The sequence below is a fragment of the Hordeum vulgare genome, chromosome 3H (assembly GCF_904849725.1).
Source record: "Hordeum vulgare subsp. vulgare chromosome 3H, MorexV3_pseudomolecules_assembly, whole genome shotgun sequence".
Classification (NCBI taxonomy): Eukaryota; Viridiplantae; Streptophyta; class Magnoliopsida; order Poales; family Poaceae; genus Hordeum; species Hordeum vulgare.
The window spans coordinates 490,297,817-490,323,953 of record NC_058520.1 but is presented as its reverse complement, the minus strand read 5'-3'; the positions used below and the strand labels follow the sequence as shown (position 1 = coordinate 490,323,953).

Here is a 26,137-nt window from a genome sequence, read left to right as displayed (position 1 = left end):
TCATGACGAACAGAGTAACGCTTTAAGCAAGATGACATGATGTAGAGGGATAATCTCAAACCAATGATGAAAACCCCATCTTTTTACCCTTGATGGCAACAACACGATGCGTGCCTCGCTACCCCTTATGTCACTGGGTGAGGTCACCGCACGGTATGAAGCCAAAACCAAGCACTTCTCCCATTGCAAGAATCATAGATCTGGTTTGCCAAACAAAACCCACAACTCGAAGAGAATTACAAGGATATGAAATCATGCATAAGAGAGATCAGAAGAAACTCAAATAAGATTCATAGATAATCTGATCATAAATCCACAATTCATCGGATCTCGACAAACACACCGCAAAAGAAGATTACATTGGATAGATCTCCATGAAGATCATGGAGAACTTTGTATTGAAGATCCAAGAGAGAGAAGAAGCCATCTAGTTACTAGTTATGGACCCGTAGGTCTATGGTGAACTACTCACGCATCATCGGAGAGGTCATGGTGTTGATGAAGAAGCCCTCCGTGTTCGAATCCCCCCTCCGGCAGGGCACCAGAATGTGCCCCAGATGGGATCTTGCGGAGACAGAAGCTTGCGGCGGCGGAAAAGTACTTTCGATGATCTCTTGATTTTTTCTGGAATTTATGGGATTATATAGGCGAAAGATCTAGGTCAGGGGACCTCCAGGGGGCCCACAAGCTTGGATGGCGCACCCCCCTGGCCGCGGGGTGGGAGCTTGTGGGGCCCCTGGAGCTCCTCTAGCATGGCTCCAAGTTCTCCGATCTTCTTCCGTTCCAAAAAAAATCTTTTCGGGGATTTTCTTCCGTTTGGACTCCGTTTCAAAATCTCCTCTGAAAGGGGTCAAAAACATGGAAAAAAACAGGAACTGGCACTTGGCACTGAGTTAATAAGTTAGTCCCAGAAAATATATAAAAGGCATGCAAAACATCCAAAGTTTGACAAGATAATAGCATGAAACCATCAAAAATTATAGATACGTTGGAGATGTATCAAAGCTCAACCTTAACAGGTCTTTACTGAACTGCTGGTATGTCAAAACAGTGATTGAAACGAAGGAACACAATGTGCCATTGAGATCTGGTGGGGGATTGTTGAAATCTGTGATGGGCCTTAGGCCCATAAGAGAATTTCGGAAACCTCCAAGGGCCCATGTAGGCGGTGGCATGACAAGGTGGTGGTGGGAAGTTTAGTCCCACCCCGCTAGTGGAGAAGAAGTTGGACCCCTTTACAACGGTCTCTCTTCTACATGCTATTGAAGAGTGAGAAGATAAGAGGCCCTCGCGCACTCCTCCTCCGCCGCCCGCCTCGCCACGACGCGCCGCGGGAATGAGCCAAGCCGAGCTCATACCTACGCGCTTATTTTTGCCGGTCAAGAACGAAGAATACGCAACGAATGCACCACGATCTGAGACGTCAGATCGTGGGTTGTTACCGACTCGGACGGGGGTTCAGCCCACGTCTCTCCATCCGGCCGCCTATATAAGCAGGGCTAACGTCAACCCTAGCCGTCACAAGATCATATCGCCTCTGCCTCACGCGCTCGTTACTTTTGCTGCTACTGCCGTCGGCGACTCCGTCCCGTTCACCGCGTACACAGTCGACGGGAGAGCAGGCCTCCAAAACCCCGCCTCTCCGGATACTGTACGAGAGAGGGGCGATTAGGTTTTCGGGCAGCGATCACGCGACTGCTCGACTCCGTCCGTTTGTTTCGTCTACGTCCGCGTCTCCCTTGTCACTGCCATGTCTTCGCCAAGAGAAGCTGGCTGTCTCCTCCTCGAGAAGGCCGAAGGCCATGTCTTCGCCAAGCGAAGCTGGCCGTCTCCTCCTCGAGAAGGCCGAAGGCCATGTCTTCGCCAAGCAAAGCTGGCCGTCTCCTCCTCGAGAAGGCCGAAGCGGAGAAGAAGGCGGCAGAGGATGCCGTCGCCGCCAATGCTGCTGTTACGGCCAAGTGGCCAATCGGAGGGTATAACCTATTTATCCCGCTCATGTTTATTTTTGCCCTAATGGTACTAGCTATATGGGTAGATGTTTCTGCTATATGCATAGTAATTGCTAGTATCCTCTGTGATTTGTATGTCATGAATCTAGTCAATGTCATGTTAGTAATTATTTCATGGATTAATCTACTCGGAAAATTGACTATTTAGTCAACAGTATCTAGACCATCAGATCGAAGAAGAATGGACAAGACGACCTAGGCACTGTAGAGTTTTGTTGTAGATTTCAAAAATACTATGATGTTTTTTTTAATCAAACAATCCTATGCGTTCATTTGGTGAATTGATGAATGAGATCCATCCAATGGTAGAATGGGATTTTTTCACGATTTTGACCCATGGGATGAAAGTATTGCACGGAATGAACTCTGATTGAAAACATTTCACGATCTGATTTTTTTTAAACGCCAGAGCCCGTGGCGTTGCAGACGCACATAGAAACGCCAATGTAATGTGGCGTTGCAGACCCACTCAAACGCCAGTCTAATGTGGCGTTGCAGACCCACTCAAACGCCAGTCTATGTGACGTTGCAAGCCACGCGTGAAACGCCATGGTCCATGGTGTTTCATCAGTACACATGTTGCTAGCAGCATGCCGTGGGCTGGCTGGATGTCGTCGCTGCGTTCCATAGTGGGTCTGCAACGCCAGCACTGTTGGCGTTTCACAATGGGCCTGCAACGCCACATTAGACTGGCGTTGCAAGAAAGAAATAACGCCACGGTAGACAGGCGTGTCACTGTTGGGCAGCAACACCAGCACTGTTGGCGTTTCACAGTGGGCCTGCAACGCCACTTTAGACTGGCGTTGCAAAAAAGAAAAAACGCCACAGTAGACAGGCGTGTCACTGGAGGGCAGCAACGCCATGGTAGACAGGCGTTGCATAGTGGGCAGCAACGCCACGGCTTGTGGCGTTTCTAAAAAGGTCAGATCGTGAAATGCTTTCAAATCTGGTTCATTTTGTGCTCATGTTTAGAAAAAAGGTAAAAACAGTGAAAAAATCCGGTAGAATGCTCTAGGTCTGTACCATCTTTTCTTCTGAACAATCATTTTTGTTAACACTAACCATCTCTTCGATCAACGTTGAATAGATCATTGGTGCGGATTCTCCACCATGTGTTCTGGATAATCGAATTTAAGTTTACAGATTCATGACGTGGCAGCTGCGACCTGTGAGCCTTTCGACAAAGAAAGTTCCACTTCACTACTGGGCATGCCATTGACAACAGGGCATCACTGAGTTGTCTAAAGCTGAATGTGCTCTCCCAACCCAGCCCACCCTGGTGCTCGTGTTAATCTTTTCTAAATCAAAATGATGCCGTTGTTGCTTAGGTTGGTTTTGTAGTTCCCGAGGACTTGAGCTGCACATGTACTCCCTCTGTTCCTTTTTCTTTTTTGAGACTTCACTAAGTAACTAATTCCTCCGTTCTTAAATACAAGTATTTTTAAAGATTTCATTAAAAGACTACATACAGATTTATATAGACATGGTTTAGAGCGTAGATTCATTTATTTTGTTTCATATGTAGTCTTCTAGTAAAATCTTTAAAAAAAACTTATATTTAGAAATGGAGGGAGTATATACAAAGAAAAATTAGTGAATCTATATTTTAAAGTATGTCTATATATATTCATATGTTTTTTTAATGAAACCTTTATAAAGACTTATATGTAAAAACGGAGGGAGTATGTACATAGTCTGCCTTTGTTCAATTTGGATGTCAACTCTCCCTTGGCCATTGATTTTTAGACATTATTAAGGAAAATACTTAATATATAATGGTATATCATGACTTCTGTTGCCAAATTCAGCAGCATATTTTTCATTTGGAAAAATTAAAGAATTATATATTTGCATTATTTGCCTACTTTCATTTGCTTTAGCACATTGGGTTAGTAGAATCATTTCGAGTAGCCATAAATATTTTAAGACGCGGTTGAAAATATACGGTACCCACATTTAAGCATATATCTGCGGTCAAAAGATTGTCATGCATGCATTCCAAAGCTCTGGGCACCATACATTTGTCAAATAGTACTCCAGTATTATGGAAATTCTGAAGAACATGCATTATTCCATAAGCGGACAGACCACACGTCAGCTAGCTTCTCTCAGTAGTTCAAATCGTGCCTTATAGTCCTTTCATCCCCCCCCCCCCCTGCTTTTTGGCGCACTGATGCATGTGGAGTAGATTATTGTGGGCAATTAAGTAAGCAAGAGGCCAGCGTCGACCGGAACATAGGAGATGAACATTGGCTCATGGCCTGCGTAGGCAAGCACGGAGCATATGCTAATCCGGAAAAGGGGAAAAAAGAGGAGGATCAGTTATGATGATCGATCTTCTTAGCCGGTGGCAATGGTGGCCACTCGGACGGGATCATCCAACATTAGAGCATCTCTAGCAGGCCTTATATAACACCAACTTATAAAACGCGCTTACACTTCGGGAAAAAATGGTTTTATGGACCGGCACAGGCGAAGACAGAGTCACACCCCGCAAAATAGACCTGTAAAAGAAGACATTCACATAAGATGCTTTTTTACAGGTTGGCTCGAGCTGTGATGGAACAGACGTTAAACTTAAACTGTAAATTAAATTTTCGCTTATATTTTTTTCCCACATCTTCTTCCTCTCGCCCGTGTTCATAGTCAACTAAATTTGTTTCTAAATACGGAGTCGTCGATCCTTGAATCCATCCAAGCCCCTCCATCCACGAATTCATCCAGGAGCTAGCTAGCTCCTCCGTCATGAATCCATTCAGGAGCTAGCTAGCTAGCTCCTCCGTCCACGAATTCATCCAGGAGCTAGCTAGCTCCTCCGTCACGAATCCATTCAGGAGCTAGCTAGCTAGCTCCGGTGTCCACGAATCCATCCAGAACTAGCTAGGAATTCATCCAGGAGCCCGGAGCTAGCTAGCTAGCTTCCGTCGCCGACGTCGACTCCTGCGAGGACGAGCAGGGCGACCGCCAGGACGGACGGGGCGGCGTCAGGGGAAGGGCGGCCGACGTTCGGGAACGTTCGAGGCGACGTATGATGTACATGTACAACGAACGCGGAAGTTTCTGTGGCAGTTGGACTCCCGCCAACTGCTTTCTCTCGATACAGGCCACCGTCGAAACGGACGCGAAAACTGTGTTTTTGTAAATCAGGAGAAGCCTTTTACCACGTCCCGTAAAAAATTTACGGATCTATCGCGTTTGCATGATCTGATCGGACAGTTTTTGTCGCGTGAACCTGTATTTTAATTGTTATTTTCAGGGACGAATCTAGGGGGGTGGGAGGGGGGCTAGTGGCTGTTGTAGCAAAAAGAAATTCATTTCATATGAACTTTTCCCCTTCCATGAACAAACTTCCCGCCTTATACATGCATGATGGTTCTGTCCCTGGTTATTTTATACTCCCTCCGTTTCTAAATATAAGTCTTTTAAGAGATTTTAATAGGGGTCTATATACGGAGTAAAATGAATGAATCTACACTCTAAAATATGTCTATATACATCCATATATAGCGAATATTGCTTTTGGCTCTGGAGCTCACTAGAGGCCTTTAAATTCAAACTTCAAATTCAGTGAAAATTTGTATTTTAATGTTTCAAAAAATTCTGAAAAAAATACATAGATAAATGAAGGTATAATACACAAGTGTGTAAATTTTCAGAACAAAATACATTGAAATGTGGGCTGTGCAAAAAAGACAAATCTGAGGCTGTTTAACACATGTTACTATTCATCATTTCAGACCATGAATTTGTCTTTTTTATACAGATCACGTTTTAAAGTATTTTGACCTGAAATTTTACACACACATGTCGGTTACATCCTTACATACATGCATATTTTTTTTCAGAATTTTTTGAACCATAAAAATTTGAATTTGAATTTTTCAAAAATAAAAGCCTCCGTGGCTCCCGGGAGCCAAAACGTCATTCTCCATATATAGTCCACTAGTAGAACCTCTAGAAAGACTTATATTTAGATACGCACGGAGTAGATGGGGCATTATCAATAATGCTAGACATACAAAAACTTACAAAGGTTTACTCAACCTTTCAAACTAACTCTTCTCTCCCCCCTGATTTTCAGTAAGGGTGGGGCCCCTCATCCTTCAATTACCAATCACAATCTTATACATCAGTTTATACGTAAAATCTTTACGTAAGCCTTTGTATGTGTAACATTACTCGGGCATTATAGGTGGTGTGCTAGCCTCTTACCCGAGCGGGTACCTACCCCTACGTGGCCTTCTTTGTCCGCGCGCGCGCACACAGTACACAATGCGCGCACCAATTATCCGCAACAACGGCCGGCCCCCGGACCCACTATGAGCTTCTGTTGTAACCGCCGGTATGATCCGTCTCGCCTGGCTCGTCCTATAAATAGGGCGCGGCGCCTGGCCATGGAAGATATCTCTCCATCCGCACACATCTTGCACTACTACTTGCTAGATACGCACCTGTCTCGCAGTTGACGCTAGCTAGCTTACCTAGCTCCATCCGCACACATCCATGGCGGCTCGCATCGGCGCTGTCGTGCTCTGCATGTTCTTGATCGTTAGCGCGGGGCTGGTAGCCACGCCGGCCGAAGCTCGCGCCGTGCCGGAGGCCGTCTACGCCGCCGCGGTCGCCAATGCAGCCGGCGGCGGTGGCGTCCGTCGTGGGAGGTGGAACAGCGCGAGGAGGCTGGAGGGTGACGCCGCCCGGAAGCGGGAGGTGCCCGGCGGCCCGGACCCGCAGCACCATCACTAGAGAAAGTGTGTGATCAGCTGCGACGTGCCAGGCCAACGTACGTACGTACATAATGCAAATGAACTCCCGTGGAGCGTCGGATTTGGGTCAGTATTTGAAGAAAGTACAGTTTGCATTTGGTTCAGGGAGCCGTGTGTGTTGCCGCTCCGTTCATTTAATTTGCGTACTTTATATGAACGCAAAAATGGTAGTACGACCGAGTTGTAATAAGCAAACGCAGATAATAATACTTCTGTGTTTGCAATGATCTACTGTATCGGTGAAGACTGGATTGTTCCTTTTTAATTAGCCTGGTCATCTCCTACGTGGTGTTTGGATAATATATTGTTCCTAACGTACGGTGTCGATCGCGACCTTTCACTTGAGAGGTTGATCATGGCATCATGCACGATGAACGTCTGCATGCGGATCTACTTTTGTGGTCGGCCGACGCACATTATTTTGTTTTATATTTAAAAAAATAAGTACGTGCAACTTTCCAGTGAGTGTGACCGTAAACCGACTGTAATCACGAACCGCTACCCCATGATACATGAGGTTAGCAAAATTAAAATTCAAAAGACTGTAATCACGAACCGCCAATGGGATCGGCGGCGCGTCATCTGGCTCATCGTGGTAGGCTCAGAAAGACCAGTGAGTAGTGGAGAGATATACTTTCCATCAAGATCGGCGAACGGGCGGAACAACGGAACGAGAGCCTGGGCTGGGGCCGACGGCATGGTGCGGATCGAGCATGGCAGCCGTCTTTCCTACACGGAATCCCCTCCAGCTCGCTTCATCCTTGTGCATAAAATGCATGCCACGGCCTATAGTATATAGACATATTTTAAAATATAGATTTATTTTAATTTATTTTATATGTAATCTGTAGCAGATCTAAAAAAATATATATTAGAAAACGGAGGGAGTAGCTTTTGATTTAGGTTATTCCGTTCATACATAATTTATCCAAAATTAATCTTTAAAATCCTGCAGGAACGCGCGGGGAAACCACCTTGTTTATTGAATCATCTAGTTCAACTTCTTCCTCCATTTGGAACTGATATCATAGGGGGAGTGGGGGTGCTGCTTAAACTACTCCCACCTTCATGTTCACGTGGTCTATAAGAACTTGCACGTCCTTGATGTGAAAGAAAATCACAACTTTGTAGCCCTCGTGAGCGCAACCTCTCTTTCTATCAAGGTGGTTGTCATCATGCGAGCAAGGTAGTGGTGGGCGGCAGGGAAGCACTCTGGCTTGACGGTTGATTCAACCTTGTGGTGTGTGTCCTCCTCGACCGAGTCGAACCACAACCAAGCTCTTTCCCAGAATTTTCTCTCGGCATGGTCCTCTTCAATTTCGTCGGGGAAAGGTCCACAAGGAGGGCTCGACCACCGTGACATGGTGGATGAATGGGGTGAGTGTGTCCGCAAAGGAGAAGATGGGTGAGGAGTAGCACCAATGGACAAGGAAGATGCATCAAGAGTGGCGTTGTCGAGTGGGGTGGGCCGGTTTGTATACCCACGAATGGGCACACTCTGGTGTGAAACGAGGATGAATTTGATGTGTACATGTGGAAATGGGTGTGAAACGTGGTGACGGCTATTAAGAGCATCTCCAGCTGCACCCCCAACAGGCCTCCTGGGCGTGTTCTTTTCCGCCGGCGTTGAGAAATTGCCCCAGTTGTGCCCCTGGGACATCGATTTTCGCCGGTTGGGCCCATTTTCTGGCCCGACGATCCCAGGCCGAACCCAGTGCACCGGGAGGCGCTTGGGGGCTCCGGCGTAACGGAAAATGGCGTGTGGGCCGCCACTGTTATGCAAAAACGGTTTTCCACCTCCAGATCCCCTCCGCCCGCGCACTAGACCTTTCATCGCCTTGCCGATCCCGACAACGCCCACCTACATACCGTCGCTAGAAAGGCCATCTCCCCGACGAGAAAGGGAGAGTTCGCTGCGGCTTCGCCCCCTTGCTTCTGGGCAAGCTTTTTCGATGCTCTGGCCACGCACGCGGGCGCGTGTCTGCCACGCCCGCCACGTGTTCGGCGATGGACTCTGACGACGAGGAGGCATTCGTGGCGTTGCTGGAGGAGGAAGCCGATGCTGACGCCCAGGACGAAGAGCACCTCAGGGTCCTCGCCGCTCTGGCCGGCCAGTTCGGGAGCAACGCAAAGCCGCGGCGAGGTGGCTCGACGTCGGGTCGACTGAAGGAAAAAACAGAGGCATCGACTGGAAGGCTATTACTTGCTCTACACCAACTACTTCGTCGACACTCCTCTACATGGTGACAAAGTACTTCGGCGCCATTATCGGATGAGCCAGAAGCTCTTCCTCAGGATTGTGAAATCCATCACGGAGTTCGACAATTGCTTCAAGTGCAAAAAGAATTGCACCGACACATTTGGATTCACCTCACTCCAGAAGTGCATGGCATCTATGGGGATGCTTGCATATGGAGCTCCCGGTGATATTCTGGAAGACTATAGACGCATGGACGAGTCCACCATCATTGAGTCTTTGTACAAGTTCTGCAGGGCAATGGTGGCAGTGTTTGGACCTCAATACTTGCGATCACCCAATGCTGAAGACACTGCTCGGATCCTAGCACAGAATGCAGCAAGAGGATTTCCTATGATGCTTGGAAGTATCGATTGCGTGCATTGGAAATGAAAAAACTATCCATTTTCTTGGCAGAGGATGTACAAAGGCGTCAAAGGAGGTTGCAATGTGGTACTTGAGGCAGTGGCCACATAGGACCTCTGGATTTGGCACTCCTTCTTTGGTATGCGAGGAACTCATGATGACATCGACGTACTGCAGTGCTCAAATGTCTTTGCCATGCTTGTTGAAGGTCATGCTCCCCCGATTAACTACGCGGTCAATGGACGCCACTACAACAAGGGATACTACCTAGGAGATGGCATATATCCGAGATGGTCCACATTTATGAAGATTATCTCAAACCCTGGCCAGGAGGCAAGAACTCCTACTTTGCCAATCGCCAGGAAGTTTACAGGAAGGATGTCGAACGGGCATTTGGTGTGCTTCAATCTCGATTTGCTGTTGTCCGGCACCCCGCTCAGACCTTGTCAAAAGATCAAATGTGGGAAGTCATGACTTGTTGTGTCATCTTGCACAACATGATCACTGAGAGCTAGCAGGAAGAGCTAGTGTTCGACAGTGAACCATATTACAGCAGGGCCCTCTTGCCCAAGTTGATCACTAGCTACCGACAACCTGGACTGGCTTCCTCAACATGCGTCAGGAGATCCGAGACTCACAGGTGCATCAACAACCGCATCACAATTTGGTGGAGCACCTATGGAGGCTCAAGGGCAACGCCTAGCTCGATGTGCGGTGAATTATGAGTTTTTTATTTGTTGAACCATTTTTATTTGTATTGATTTCTGCGATGAACTATGTGATGAAAAATAAGCATTTTCTGAATTTCTGCCGAAGCACGCTGAATATGGGCCAAAATTAATAGAATTTTGCATCAAAAGTGGCCCAATTGCGCCGAAAGGTGACCAAAATCGGCGGTTATGGGCAACCTTGGGGGGGGGACTAGAAACCCAAGGTCCCCCACGCCGATTTTTTCACCGACGCACCCCGAGGCGACGCTATTCCTAGTGAAAAAGAGGTTGCGAGCAGCAAAAGTGGAGGCGGCAACCATACTAATGGTTGTGACATTAGAAAGAGTACGCGTCGGAGGAAGAAAATAGACTAAACCTCCCTCCGGCCTGGGTGAATGGATTTGGAGCTCGATTCATACCAGCGCTAGACTCCAAAGCTCCAAAAAATTGGAGACCTAGGCCGATATGGCGACTCTTTTTTCACACCTCGAATGTCAGCAAACATTTGTTATGGCAATTTCTTGACTCGGTTAGAGTTAGTTGCTCTTAGTAAAGTTACCATGTAACACAATTCTCACTTCCATGTACGTCATATCAAACATGTGGACGGAGGGAAGCATGTTTTCCAATCAGTGGCTTGCCCACATTGAAGTTACAGGTTAGGCAATTGAGGACATCAAGCTATATGATCTTTCAATTTTACCCATGGTTATGAGTACCCATCGCAACCTCACCCTCATGGGCATGTTTTGGACACATTTTTGTGGCTATGGGTACCATTCGAACCATTGCCTGGTTAGTCATGGATATAGTATGGGTACACTTTTTTTCGAATGGGTATGTACGAACCCGACCTGACAAGCTGCGATGTGGGGCCATACTATTGTTTCCGTTCTCAAACTATTAAAGTCATACACATTAATCGTGTGATGTGTGTTTATGCATGAAGCCTTTTGTTCAAATTCTTGAAGTCCTTTGTTTAAGCTACTAAACTAATTTTATTTGACCATGCCATTAGTCTGAGTTGAGTTTCTTATTTCGGTAAAAAAATACTACTGAATGCCAATATATTTCAATAAGTATGTTGAGCTGCCTGTTGGATACCAATCAGGCAATTGCCCCTCGAGTACGGTCATGAGCATGGTTTTGCGCCTCTCGGTATGGGTGTGGGATTGTTGTACTCAACCCATTGCCATCCTTATGGATGATTTTCGATTTTCATTATTTTCACTAGTAGTATTGCATAGTTTGTAATTTTATTTAGTTTTATTAGTTTCCATTGTTTTTTCGTGTGTACATGTGTTTTGGAGTAACATAGAACCCAGCACGATGAAAAGGCAAAGGATGGGTTCAATATAGAGGACTTCGAGGCACCAGGCTTACAAATTTTGAATGTCAAAAATGAAAGAAAACAAAGTGCTCCAAATTAATATCTAATACCACAGGTGCATCGGCGGCGTTGATACAATTCCAACGATCCCAAGAACATCAAAATTTGAGTTTGTATGAAGAAATGACGATTGTTTTACCGGAGGAGCACTTAATGGCGTGTGGTATGAGCATGCCGCTCGTACCAATTCCAGACAAGATTGTAAAGGTTTAGATCAGACGGGATTCTTCACCAATTTTGTCCCCGTTTGTCCCTGAAACTTCCTTGTCTATTAAGGAATGTTTTGAGAGAAGATTAGGCTTATCTAGATACCTTAGATCAAAGGAGAAAACCTACATCTAGGAAGGAGGCTTTGGGAGATACCTTATATATGCACCTCCAACCCTAGCTGCTTGCATCATCAGTCATTCATCCAAGATCAATCTCATCTCCATTAAGTTATGGTCTAGGACCACCTCCATAGAGTAAGAAGGTCCAAGACGAGGAAAGGAAGAGGAGGCTCCGCCACTGCACCATCTCCACCGACGGCGTCACCACCATCTCCATCGTCGGCGCTACCTCTATCATGACATGCTCCTCTCCTTCACCGGCTCCATGCGAGCTTGTAACGCACCTCCCCCCTCTATGTTACCCCTTCGTATGTTTGAGTAATTGGACTAGTTCTTGAGGATTTGGATGAACCCTTGCATGATTATCACTTATTGTTTACAAGTGATCAGATCATTCTCTTTATATATGTTGTGTTGATTTTATCATGGTGTTTTGAAGAGGGATCACTCAACATTAGCCCCTCGTGGGAGGGTATTATTATTGGTGTGAATGACTATTGTGGAGGTTTGTAGTTACAATGTACATTACGGATATTTTTCCCGGATCATCGCAATGGGGAGTAACGAAGAACATAAAGCTTTATGTCATGTTCATGGGGAAACACTTAATCACCATAGTGTTAGTGGGGATACACTGGTGATGGCGGGCGTCATACATCGTTGTTGTTGGTAAGAATGTATCTTTGTCTTGCTCCGCCCACACATAATCATATTCATGTGAATTAGTGATACAAACATAGAGCTATGCATTCACATGTGTTGTCAGCATTATGTATGGTGATGACTACGAAACCTTTGAGAATGCTTTACTACTCAAGCACCATCCGCTTAGTTTAGCTCCCTTCTATTTTTCTTCTTTTATATTTTTGTTTGTAGTTTAGGAAAACCACCCTTTTTATTTGTCTTCCTAGCAACCAACTAAAGTAGACCATTTCTAAACTTTGGTTTGGGTGCGTACAGAACCGCCTAGGTCATGACATAGGTGTTGGGTTACTATTGCCTTCCTTTTCGTTTTATGTGGATTTGACAGTCTATTTTTGACAGTCTATTTACCGTGAAAGTGCTACAACACTCTCTTGTTCTTGCATGACATCACTTGCTTGTTCTTTAACTTTCTCAATTTTATGAAAAACAAGCATCCTCGTGTATATAAGTGTCTTCCCATTTTTAGTGCTCCCGACAAATTTGAAAAAAAAACTCGTTTCAAACTTTAATTGCTCCATTTTCCTGCTTGAAAAGAAGACATAATTTTGTCCAAAGACAAACATTGCAAAGTTTGGTCAAGTCTATAGGGGAATCATTCAACATATCAAAACAATGTTATATTGTGTATTTAATGATGCTATGTTAGTAAAACAGTTGTTAATAATTTTTTCTGTAAGCTTGGTCAAAGTTTGAACCGTTTTTATCTGAGACAAAATTTATACAACTTCTTTTCAAGCACATGGAGTACTTCAATAATACCGTGAACTTTGTATTTTTACTCACGGTCTTTACTTTACACTACATAACATTTATTGACTTGTCTCTACAAGAAAAACCTGCACCTATGAACTTGACTCTTAGTAAAGTACACATTATAATTGTTTAGAAGGTTTCACATAAGTCTTGAGAATTGGAGGCATACGTACTTTCTCTTGACGGGTTCGACCCTCATTAGTTTCTCATCCATAATTTAAAAGTGTTACAATTATCCCTATCACTTGGCGGTTAATCATTGCCAACTTCGAGAATGGTGTTTTTCCTGCTAGGCTTCCTTGTCTAATGTCCAGAACTTCTAGGTTACGTTGCTTTTTCGTCCAATTGTCAGCTGATTTTGGAGGCTACTTAAATAAGGCACCTACACACCTTCAAAGGGTAGAAGCTCCGCGACCCTTTGTTGTGGGAGAACTCCATTTTGCTTCTCTGTGTTATTACTCTTTTTCCTTAGTACTTCGTTGAACATCTTTGCCAAAGGGTTCTTTCTAGCTGACCTATGCAAGTTATTATTACCCTTGGAGGTTGAACGTCCCCTCGACAATTGGTCTCACATTTAAGCCTTCATTGTGCAAACGAGCTAAAAAGTTTGTGAAGCTTGGGAGCACGCCCACTTCATGTGGAGGTCTACCAAAGTGATTGGTCATGAGTTTTGTGTCCTAAGCCAAGAAGGTATAGGTGGGACTTGGTGATAGAGGTCTTTGTGACCTTAGGACTTTCCTAGCCTCCCCAATTATGGCATATGATTCTGCAAAGGATCTGAACGTCGAATAGATCTTGTGTTCCTTATTCCTTGTTTCTGTCCATTTACCTTTTGAAGGTTAATTCTGCACCAGTATTTACTTAGACTTGCACCATGGGATGCTTTAGAGGAGTGGCGGCGCCAAGAAATGAAGGTTGGGTATTCATCCAATTTTTTTTCCTCTAAATGTAGTATATGAACCAAACAACACAACATAATAAAACAACACTAGCATAACGGCAATAGCAATATTTCAATGTATCAAACCATAATGACATGAATACATAAGTACCTTTTGATTGACAAAGTGATGATATCCTTCTTACAATATAACTCTGCGGTCGCCTTTTTGGAAGAGATTGATGCCATCTTCATCCTTCACTTGATTGAAAGAGGTCTTTGTGTGGATGTAAAAGTTATTTTCCTTGCCTTTGAAGATTTGTCCCACAATTTAAATAGGCTAACATCCTTTTTTCATCTACATCATAGATCACATAAACGAAGTACAAATTAATGGCATGGCAATATGAATGGCTTCTACTCCTTATAGCAATCATAGGCAGTGGCATTTATAAAAAAATCTTCAGATTTCTTAAATAAATAGAGGGCAAAAAAAACCTTGTTGGACTTGGAGCAGCGTAGTACTGGAGCGGTGGAGGTAGAATGGTGTGTGGTGGTCGTCTGGTGGAGCCGTGGAAGGCGCCAACCGCCAGGCCAGCGGCAGCAGGGGTGGCCGGTCGGCCGGGGGTCCGGTGAAAGGGATCCCGAGCCGGTCCGGCCACCCGGGGAGGCCGGGTCGTCGGGAGGCGGTCAGGCAGAGGCCGGAGGGGCCTTAAGGGAGAGCCGGAGAGGGTCAGGCGCCCGACGCCAGGCCGGATTGGAGGAGAGGAAGAGGGCCGACCGCTGCGGCCCGCGGGTAGGTTAGGGTTGGGGGCTTGGGGCGGGAGGAGAGGGATCGAGGGGAGGGATCGATGTTTCAGCGCCTCGGGCTGGCTCGCGCGGGTTACGAGACGTCCTCGCCGGCTCACTCTTCTGTCCAGCTGAATTAATATGCCTATTCAAAAAATGAGCGAAAATCTTGAGTATTCCAGAGAAGTCCCAGGAATGCCCCAACGCCGCCCCTGCTTTAGAGGTGCTAATGGGCATCTAGCACATAAATACATCCTAACCCCAACGCAATGCCATTACAATTGTTCGACGGCTGCAATGACTGTAAAAAAACTTGCCAACAGAAAATCCGGACATAAAAAGAAGAAAGTGTTTTTAGCATACGCACCATTGAAGAACACAAAATAGCTAACAAATCCTTGACCATGAAGGTATTTTTGATTCACATGATTCCAAGAACATAAAACAGGGAAACGTCGAATTGTAATGATTATATCATTGAAGATGTATGAGTTAATACAAATTATCAAACATGGTGCAAAAAACAACATAGAAATCTTTCTTATGGATTGCAGTCCTACGCGCTACACCTTCTCTTTTATAATAATTTTCTTGTTTCATACAAATGTTAATCCAAGGCGTACATTGTTTCTAAAGAGATTGTCTTAATCTTTTTTTCCCTTACACTACAGTAGCCATCTCACTCAAGTGAAGATGAAAATGATGGTAATATTACACGAAAGGTTCTACTCCCTCCGTACCTAAATATAAGTCTTTTAGAAGGTTTCATTAAGGAGGCTACATACGGATGCATATAAACATATTTTAAAGTATAGATTCACTCATTTAACTTTGGATGTAGCCCTCTAGTAAAATCTCTATAAAAACTTATATTTAGGAAAGGAGGGAGTAGTACATGAACTAGCAGCCATGCAAAACTTAAGTCTAGCTTTATTGTCTCAACGGATACGGCGAGACACAACCGAGAGCGGCGGTGGTGGCATCCCTCTGTGGCGCACTGACGTGGACGGGATTATTCTGAGCAATTTATATAGCCGTGCAGAGCGAACATGGGAGCACAGAAGCAGAACATTGGCTCATGGCCACGGTGCATATATCCGCTAGTTAATGCAAAAGAAGGCGGAATGAAAAAGGAGGATCATCGTGACCGACGCATGATCTTGTTAGCCCCTTTGCAGTGGTGGCCACTGGGTGAATCCGACGGTGCTCGACGTGTCCTTCCTTGTCCTTTCCACACAAAGCGAGCGATCGGTGCTCCCACCAATTATCCGCAACAAACGTTGCCCGCCCTGGCCGGCCCCGGCCGGGTCCCGTTATACTATGTTTCTTTTGTAACCGCCGGTCCTTGCCATCTCTCTTATCGTCTCGCCGCCCAGTCCTATAAATACCGCTCATCCATGAAGAGATATGCATACAAACACACACACACCATTGATCGGAAACCATCCATCATCACTAGACCGAAAACTCTCTGTCTTGTGTCCCGTCGAGCACGTAGTGTACCACCGGCCCTCGTCTCTAGCTCCATCGTCCATCATCCATGGCTGCTCGCATCGGCGCTGTTGTCCTCTGCCTGGCGCTGATCGTCAGCGCGGGGCTCGTAGCCACGCCGGCCGAAGCTCGCGGCGTGGCCGGCGTCCTCTATGCGCCCGCGGTCAGCAATGCGGCCGCTACCAGCGTTGCAGGCGTTCCTCCGGGGAGATGGAGCGCGAGGAGGCTGCAGGGAGACGCCGCTCACAAGCGGGAGGTGCCGGGCGGCCCGGACCCGGAGCACCATCACTAGAGTCTAGAGCAGGGAGCCATGCATGCATGACGCGCCGACGTACGTACTCCATGTACGCACGGTGCCATGCATGCGGGTCGCGCCTCTACTCCACATATGAGGTGGTATTCCGAATGAGGTTGGAAAGGTAAATTGCTTGCATTTGGTCGAAGGAGCTAGCTAGCTGTGGGTACGTACGTACCATGCATGGTATCCGTTTGTGCACGCGAAAGTGTGGTCTACTACTCCCTCCGATGTCGTTGACTTAATTAGTACAACTTTCTACTAACTTTGTACTAAATCAGCGACAGGAGAGGAAGTACATTATTACTACTCCACTCATATTATCGAGTTGTAATAAACAAGCGCAAGTTGAAGCGCACAGATATATATATGGATCATGATCTATTAGTGAAAAATGACATTTCTCATGCTCTGGGTGTGGAATCTGGTTGCCTACGTGGTGTGGGGACATTATTGTACGTACGGAGGACACATTGCTGTGACGGGTTCCACTCGAGAGATCATGGTGAACATCTGCCCAGACCTTTTATGTGTTTGACACCCATTATTGGTTGCAGTATATACAGGAGTCACATAAACGGAAAGATCACGCGAAAGGTTCATGCAAACTTAACTTTTGTGCAGTTATAAACTTATAATTGAGTCGCAAGTCGCAACACCCCATTGACTACGACCGGTTGGCCGACAGACCACGCAAGCACGAATGACGAGCGATCGTATCAGTGCATCGTGGTGGACAAACGTCGTATTGGGGCCGCCAAGCCGGCGGGATGCCGGATGCATCGATGCAAACGGAAACGCCTTGTTCAAAGCTCTGGAAATAATGATCTTTAAAAAGCTCTGGAAATTATGATCTCATAAAAAACTCTGAAAATTATATGGCTCCATTTGTTCTGTGGGACTAGTTCTGTTTTTTTAAGGAGGAACGAAACCCCGACCTCTGCATCAATCGATGCATACATACTTATTATTAAATAAGTTTAAAAACAAAGTCTTCGATCCATAATATGCTTATGGACTGAACATAAAAAACAAATGTGTATTCCGATGAAGCATGCAAACGGAATCGATCGAGGCACCTACCATGGTCAGGGCCTCGAGGGCGCTCACTTTGCACCCGCGGTCCGTCAGCATGTTGCGTGTGGTGTGTCATCTGTGGCAGGCCGTTCCTGGGACTCGCAGCGAGCACGTACTTCGTGTGAGCAGCAGATTAGCATGTTGCGGTCATGCCGCATCTTCATATAGTCATCGAAGTCTGGTGTCCCGGTTGCCTGCCTGGTGCCAGCGACTGCAGAGCATGCCGGCCGAAACCGGATGCCTCCGGTCCGGTGGCGCGACACCCAACTCGCTGCATGTGCACCACGCACGGCGGCTGCCTACATGCAAGGATACAACATCTTGCTGCCGATGCCGGGCGTTGTCATGATCGTGTTCGCTCTTCGTTGGTTGGGCTCTCGCTATCGGGTCTAGCGAGGGCTTTGCCAACACGCACCGGTATCTGGCCCATCGTTCTTGACACTAATAGCTCTTCATGTGACGGGGCTCGAAGCGAGGGGGAGAGAGGACCTTTAGTCCCGGTTCTAGTTACGAACCGGGACTAAAGGATCCGTCTGTTTATTTGACCCGAAAAGATAGAATTTTTTTATTTTTCTATTTTTTTAAATTTTATCTTGGAGTATTTTTTGATTTGTTTTTATGTTTTATTTTAATTTTTAAATCTTTGAATCATTTGACAATTTAATCTCTAATCATCCATCCTCACTGCTTTAGCGTGGATCACTCATTTTAAATCGTCTAACTTTCCGGCTTAATTTTCTCTCTTACTGCTTCAGCCCGAGCACGCTTAATTTTCTGGTTCTATTGTCCCTAGTTGCCAAGTCTGAACTTGTTGTTTTCTGACAATAGTAAGCTATCAATCATAAACAACCTGGGTCTTAATGTCATGTCACATGATTTAATTTTTTGAATTACAAACAATTATTAAAATAAACATAATAAGTAACAATAATAGTAAATTTCAATGAAAACAACCTAGTATTTTTAAATAAAATTATTTTTTCTTATTTTTTTTGGAAAAAAACTTCTTTTTTAAATAACTTTTTTTCCATTTGGAATTTTGAGCATCTGAGAAAACTTCACCGGGCAAGCCCGGGTGAAATTGAGTCCCAATTTTCCTCTAGTTTTTTTATATATTAAACTTTTTTTTGGACATCGTATGCAAAAGTTATGACCGTTTTACATTTTTTCCCTTTTTTTTTTGCAAAAATGGTCAAAATTCATATCTCAAAATTTCTATACCAACTAGACACTAAAACCTAACTACATCTCAAAGGATTTTATTTTTTGAAGATTTTTCATTTTTGTTTATTTTCTACAAAACTAAAAAAGACGGTCCACGCGGGGGGGGGGGGGGTAGAGTATGAAAATTTCAGAATCCCCCTTTAGCCAAAAGTCCAATCGTATCCATCCACTACATGTGCTAGCACCGTCCCCGCGAGAGTCATCGTCTAAGGTTAACGAAGCCAGAGTTAACTCTTTCTAACTTTAGTTGCTATTTTTCATGCATTTAATGATTTTTTTTTGAGCTAAATGCCCCTGCAATTGAAAAGCACTATAATGAACTCTGAAAAATATTGAAACTTGGCATGATATCATCATTTCACCCACATAGTGTGTGCTAAAAAGTTGTGAGGGTTACGGCTAAAACTGGATACAGTTCGTATACAAACTGGACCATCTCCTTCGAAATATCTGGATTTCGAACGAAAACTCATCTCTTGCAAAGGGATTTCATTTTTTGAACTTATTTGAACTCCATACTTTTTGTGTGTTCAAAACGCCCCATTCAAAGGTACATCGTAAATTTTCAACATTTTCAGACTCCATTTGATATTTTTCATGCATTTACTTATTTTTTTGAGCTAATTGACCCTGAAATTGAAAAGCACTACAAGTGAACTCTAAAAAGGTTCAAAGTTGGCATGATAGCATCATTTCACTTCGTGTATAAAACGGACAATCTCTTTCGAAGTATCAGGATTTCGAACGAGAACTCATCTCTTACAAAGGGATTTCATTTTTTTGAACTTATCTGAACTCCATAATTTTGTGTATTCAATATGCATCATTCAAATCCACCTCATAAATTTTGAACCCTTTCTCACCTCATTTTCTATTTTCCATGCATTTAATGATTATTTTGAGCTAAATGACCCTAAAATTGAAAAAAGCTACAAATGAACTCTAAAAAGGCTGAAACTTGTTATAGTATCATCATTTCACCCACATGTCATGTGCTACAAAGTTAAGTGTGTTACGACAAAAACTGGATGTACTTCGTGTACAAACTGGATCATCTGCTTCGAAGTATCAAGGTTTCACATGAAAACCCATCTGCTACAAAGACATTTTTTTAAAACTTATTTTAACTCTAGACTTTTTGTGCATTCAATATGCACCGTAGTACAACATGTTAAAATATACAGAACAAACTAACTAAAAATAATAATAAATAACAATTAAATGACTAAAACAACTATATAAGCAAAACAATATTGTTTTAATTAAAAATCCTAATTTCAATTATTCTAAAAATAACCAAATAAATCTTACTGTGACAACAATCTAACACATGAGTGGGAGAAAAAAGAATTAAATTAAAAACTATTTGTAAACTCAAGTTATTCAAAAACTGGGTTTGAAGAAAATTTGAACAAATTCAAATTTAGACCATTCAAAATTGAAAACTAATGGATCAAACAGAAACTAGACAAAATTTTGAATCTAATGCAAAAAGAATCAATAAAAAACATCAAATATCCTAAAAGATATAAGCAATTTAAAACAGAAACTACAAACAGAAATTTAAAAACACAAAAAAAATCTGAACCCCTTTAGTCCCGGTTTGTGTCACGAACCGAGACTAAAGGTCTATCCTTTAGTCCCGGTTCAAGAGACGAATCAGGACTAAAGCATCCAAACCCTTTAGTCCCGGTTCGAGACACGTTGAACCGGGACTAATGGCCGAATGACGCCTTTGCCGCTCGAACCGGTACTAGTGCTAGCATTAGTCCCGGTTCGTAATGGAACTGGGACTAATGTGTTTTTTAAGCTGGGACGAAAGACTTTATTTCTACTAGTGTGATACAACCTTTTGGGCTTAGTAGCCTTGCACGATCCTTGCCGAGCAGACTCGGAGCCTTCGAGCGATCACTTCCAATACGAATGCAACGGTTAGAAGGGATGGTATTGGTACCCATGGTGTAGTAGCGGTGGTGTGTCGAAACTCACGTGGAGTTTTTCTTGTCGCATCATGTATCTGTTTCAAAAATTGATCGGACCCAAAAACACTTGAAACTTTGGGGGTTAGAGAGGCTCTTGCTTTAGCAGAAAACCTTTATGAGAAGAAGATGCACGTTGCCTCGGACTACGAGACAGTGGTGGATGGAGTAACACATTGTTCTTTGGCGAAATACGAAGCGATTATACATGAAATCATAGAACATTACACTATTTTTACTTCATGTAATATAGTCCATGAGTATAGGATATCAAATTTCGAGACTTGCACACTCGCTAAGCACGCTCTTACGCTCGGATTTGGCCGCCATGTTTGGTTAGGGCAGCTCGACGATCTACTTTTCATACCTGTAAACATTATGATTGAATAAATCTTGGCAAGAATGTCTCAAAAAAAGATTAAAATTGCCAATATTCAAATATACGGGAACAACTAACCAACGTTTTAGAATAAAAAAACTAATGAACAAATATCCCTTGGGAGGCTCTCCCAAGGTTCACATTTTTGGCATGGAAGAACGACAAGTGGTGCGTGTAGTCACCATCATATGTCGAGTGCTGGGCGCTCTAGATTCTGGTGTTTTTATTTTTTGTATGTGTTTTCGGGTTCTGTACAGGCTTTTAGGGGGTTTTATCTGCTTTTCGTTTTTTGCTTCGGTTTACCTAGGTTTTGGAGAGTTTTTTTATTTTTTATTTTCTTTTGCAAGTATAGTTGTGCTTCTAAAAAAATGAGCTTCCACAAGAAGCATGGTATGTGCGTACATCATTGCTCGTGCGAAAAGCACAACCCATACTTCCCCCAAGAAAAAATGAAAAATGCCACCGTGCTTTCTGGCTTTTGTTTTTTTCCTTTGTTTCTCCAGAAAAAATAATATTAATCTTTTTTTGGATTATAGGTTTTGTGAAAAAAAAACATCGAAACTTATTAATATGGGCTAGGAAGATCTCAATGCTAGAAGTCAAACCGTGAAAATGTTTCAGTATTTGGACACACGCTTCAAAAGATAAAACATTTTAATAAACAAATCTAAAAAAAACTTTGAAGGTGGGGAGTGACATTTGTAAGGGGTGAGCTTAACTAGTGACTTCGCGAAATATCATATAGGCAAAAATCCGCTAAGAAATGGGGCCAGTCCTATATGATGCCTGGGTGGCGTGTAATTGAGGCTTTGATGAGGACTCTCCAGACGGGCCGGCCTAAGTAAGGGTTGTTTTGTTTTTAATTTTCGCTTTTCTGATCTTGGGGTTTCTTCTGATTTTTATTTATTTTTTGTACTGTGCAGGTTAGTTTTTATATATTTTGCAATATAAAATTATTATTATTCAATACACCCTAATTTTTTTCAATAATATACGATGAACATTTTTTACATACATTGAACATTTTTTACTATACAATGAACTTTTAAATTATACGGTGCATGTTTGTTTTTAATACAAATTATATATTTTTAATATATAAAGATTTTTTAATAAACAATGAACTTTTATATGAAACACTTATCGAATTATATGGTGTATGTTTTTTGCCAGTTTAGTTTTTTATATGTTTTGCAATAGACAATTATTATTTTTCAATACAACCTGAATTTTTTCAATAATATACGATGAACAATTTTTTATATACATTGAACATTTTTACTAAACAATGTTATTTTTTAAATTATACAGTGCATGTTTTTTAATACACATTCTACATTTTTAATATACAATGATTTTTAATACACAGTGAACTTTTATATGAAGCACTTTTTGAATCATTTTCTTAAATATATTTCAAAATTTTAATAGGTTTCAAAGACCTACCTCCTAAAGAACAATAGCCAGATTTTTTGCTTTTCTAGGCAAGCCAAGATTTGTATGATGAAAACCCGATTAGAAAAACTAAGGATCAAAAATGATAAATAACTGGTGGCCAAAGAGGGCCGACCCATTTTCGTTGGCGTCAAGGAAGCCATCTCAACGTCAACTAGAAGGTATCAAGAAATAGGCAACAACTAATACACATTCTTTTGTGGTAAGATTCATAATTGAACTTGAATCTCTGAGTAGGCCAAAGAGAGCTCATTCGGGTGGAGTTGTGGCGGGGCATCCAGAAATGCTCATCAATGTAAAGCTTGGAGGTCGCGAGGAGTGGGAATAGCGAAGATTCATGTTGATGGCGGCTTATCAAAAAGGGCGAGGGGGCGCCTCTGCGGTAGTTTGCACAGATCACAATGGCTTGTTTTGGGGGTCTTCGACAATGGTATTCCCAAACATTGTTGATCTAGCAATACTAGAAACCCTTGCATGTCAAGAAGCCCTTTCTCTTGCACAAGATATATCGCTAAACAAGATAATTATGGCATGTGACCGCAAGACCATGGTTTCAAAATTCCGAATGCGACTGAAGGAAGATACTCTAGCATCATAAAGGAAATTGTAGCCAGGAGAGTTTTCCAGCTGTGATTTCATCTTTTAGGGTCGTCTTTTGAATTATAAAGCTCATAACTTAGCAAAAAAAAATCCAGTTCTTTAGGATTTGGTTGCTAGTTGTGGCTCGGGTTCGCCATGACCCCTTAGCATTCCTGTAGAGCTTGAGACTCCTTGATAAAGTTCTGGTTTACCACTAAAATAGCTAATATGCACACGTAAAAGCCAAAATATATATTATTTTCGTATATATACCACAATCGTAATATATGAACTATGTGTTTCTCACAAGAAAAAACTCGTAGTCTCTTTCTTAAAAAAGAACTCATGAGCCCCGCAAAAAAAAGCTTATGATAATATTGATTTTTCTTCTCCAAAAAATAAGGTTATACCTCCTCACATGCTAGGGTGTACAAAAATGCTATTTTATTATTGTATATAATGTGACACCCAGAGAAATCGTATAAACATGGTATGTGAGAATGGTCAACAAAGATTAACCCGTTAGAAGATGTGACAAAATACACCCATGACTAAGTCGTTATCTTCCACAAGAATGTCTTAAATAGGGTAGTACACACCTTTTCTCGTGTCATCAAATCCGGTCTAAAGGACTAAAAAGGATTTTCTTTCTCATTGTGAGGTCTAACCAATCAAGGTGAGAGCATCACCTCAAAATACAATGCCTTCAAGAAGTAGGCGACAAAAGTTTGCCATTCTGGGGTCCATCAAGTGAAGCGAGACCGTGAATTTTCACCATAGATCGAGTAATAATCTTGATTGTATCTCTTCCAATAAGTTTTCCACTCATTAAATTGGGCGAGTCCACCATGTTGTCTTGGAAATATGCCACAGAGGCAATAATATTATATTATATTCATAATTAATAGTTTATATTCTATGTTATAACTACTATGATCCTAGAATATGGGATTCAGTGGAAAACTCATACGCACGTGTAGAATAATAAACAGTTAAAATAAGATTCCAAGTCTTGCGTCTAAGACTAGCTCGAGTGTTGTTGGTCATCATGTTTTTCCGGATCTTTGGATATCGCTAAGTCTAACGATGATCCTAAAACAACATTGAGATTATGACGTTAGAAGAACGATCATATTGAATCGACCCAAAATCATTTGTTCTACTTTGAGATAATATCATCTAAAATCAATTGTTATAACATGGAGTGTTAACATGTGTTTTATATTCCTTTGACCATGAGAGTGTCGTAGTCACTTCTTACCGTAGATGAGCTTTGGGGTTGCTCAAACGTCATATGTAACTAGGTGATCATAGCGACAACTTACATATTCATCAAAAAGTTTGACAAGGGGCTAGATACCTTGGGAGTGGGATTTGCACCTCCGATGATGGATATGTATTCTTAGGGTTCTCTCGGTTTGACATCATCAATCATCGTCTAGCCAGACATAGGTGACTTAGTCACGGGGATGCTGGAACACGGAAACGAGAAAAAAACAGGTAACGAGGATAATGGTATAGTGAGCATGTGATGAATCAAAAGGATATTGATACATACCAGGTTTTGTAAACTATCGCAAAGCAAAGGGAATGTCACACGGTAACTAAAGGTTCACTCGAATATCATTTGTGTCCTCATAGGGATCGATATGGATGTCCACGATTCTGCTATCGGTCATTGAATGAAGGGGTTTCGTTCACGTCTATGAGTTACCGAACCTACGAGGTTACAAGCTTAAGGTAATAAAAATCCGCTGAGCGTTAGTAGGACAGGAGTGATGAGAACATATTTGTGAAATTTTCTCACTAATATTCGAATTAGTTTCCACCGGATCCGAAAGCGTTTCAAGGTTAACGGAATGGTTCGAGAGAGTATGAGGTAATACCTGGTATTACCGTTAAATAATATATAAGTGGAAATTATTTCGTTGGATGTTAAATTATATATTAAATGGTCTAAAAGTATTTATAATAGTTTTATATTTACTTTAATATCAACGGGCCTTAAAAGGCCAAGAGGTGTAAGGCAATTTGGTCCACAAGGGCAGATGTGGGAGGCGCCTCCCTTCCCTAAGGAAAGAGACCAATTAGGGTGGGTGGGGGGGGGGAGTCCAACTCATCCTCCCTTGGCCAGCCAAGGAGGGAGCTCTTCTCTCCATGTATGATGCCCTTCCTCTCCCCTCCAACCTATATATAGTTGAGGTATTGACCCTATTGGATACACAACTTTTGGAGCCTCCTCTAGATCTTCTAGTTCTACTTCTAGTTGGTCCTAGTTGACTAATTAGAGCTAGGTCTAGTTATGATAATGCTCATAATTAATAGCCCAATGTGGTTCTAATCTCCTCCCTCTAATTCTCCTGCGACGATAAGCTCTCGACGGCGGAGCGCTGCCAGATTGTGAAGATCGTACGCTTGCAAGCAAGTAGAGAGGTCGTGCTTTCGGTCTTGAGTTCGAGGGATCGTCCATCTATGGTTCGGGGGACTCCAAGATCAATCTACGTCGTCAAGTCTTCTTCCGTTGCAAATCGGTGATGGTAATGATCGTGATCCCAACTGTTATCGCATATTCATAGTGTACCTGGTTGATCGTAGGGTGAATTTGTTTGTTTTCTATTACATTTCCCAATAGTGGCATCATGAGAAATTGTATGAGTAGATACATGTTCCAATCTAGATCACATGTGGATTTGAGGGTATGATGTTCTTGATATGCTCCCATCGAGTG

General features: G+C 43.0%; 1 long non-coding RNA gene across 2 annotated transcripts; it reads right to left on the bottom strand.

The window, feature by feature from the left end:
- Nucleotides 1-801: 801 nt before the first annotated feature.
- Nucleotides 802-15,027, bottom strand: LOC123444438. 2 transcript variants are annotated; one of them, XR_006630999.1, is made up of 3 exons: nucleotides 14,640-15,027; nucleotides 14,314-14,499; nucleotides 802-840 (listed from the first exon to the last, which is right to left on the bottom strand). It is a non-coding gene; the product is annotated as an uncharacterized LOC123444438 (long non-coding RNA). The 2 variants fall into 2 exon arrangements; XR_006630998.1 differs by lacking the exon at nucleotides 802-840 and adding an exon at nucleotides 3,574-4,513.
- Between the last annotated feature and the right edge of the window lie 11,110 nt (nucleotides 15,028-26,137).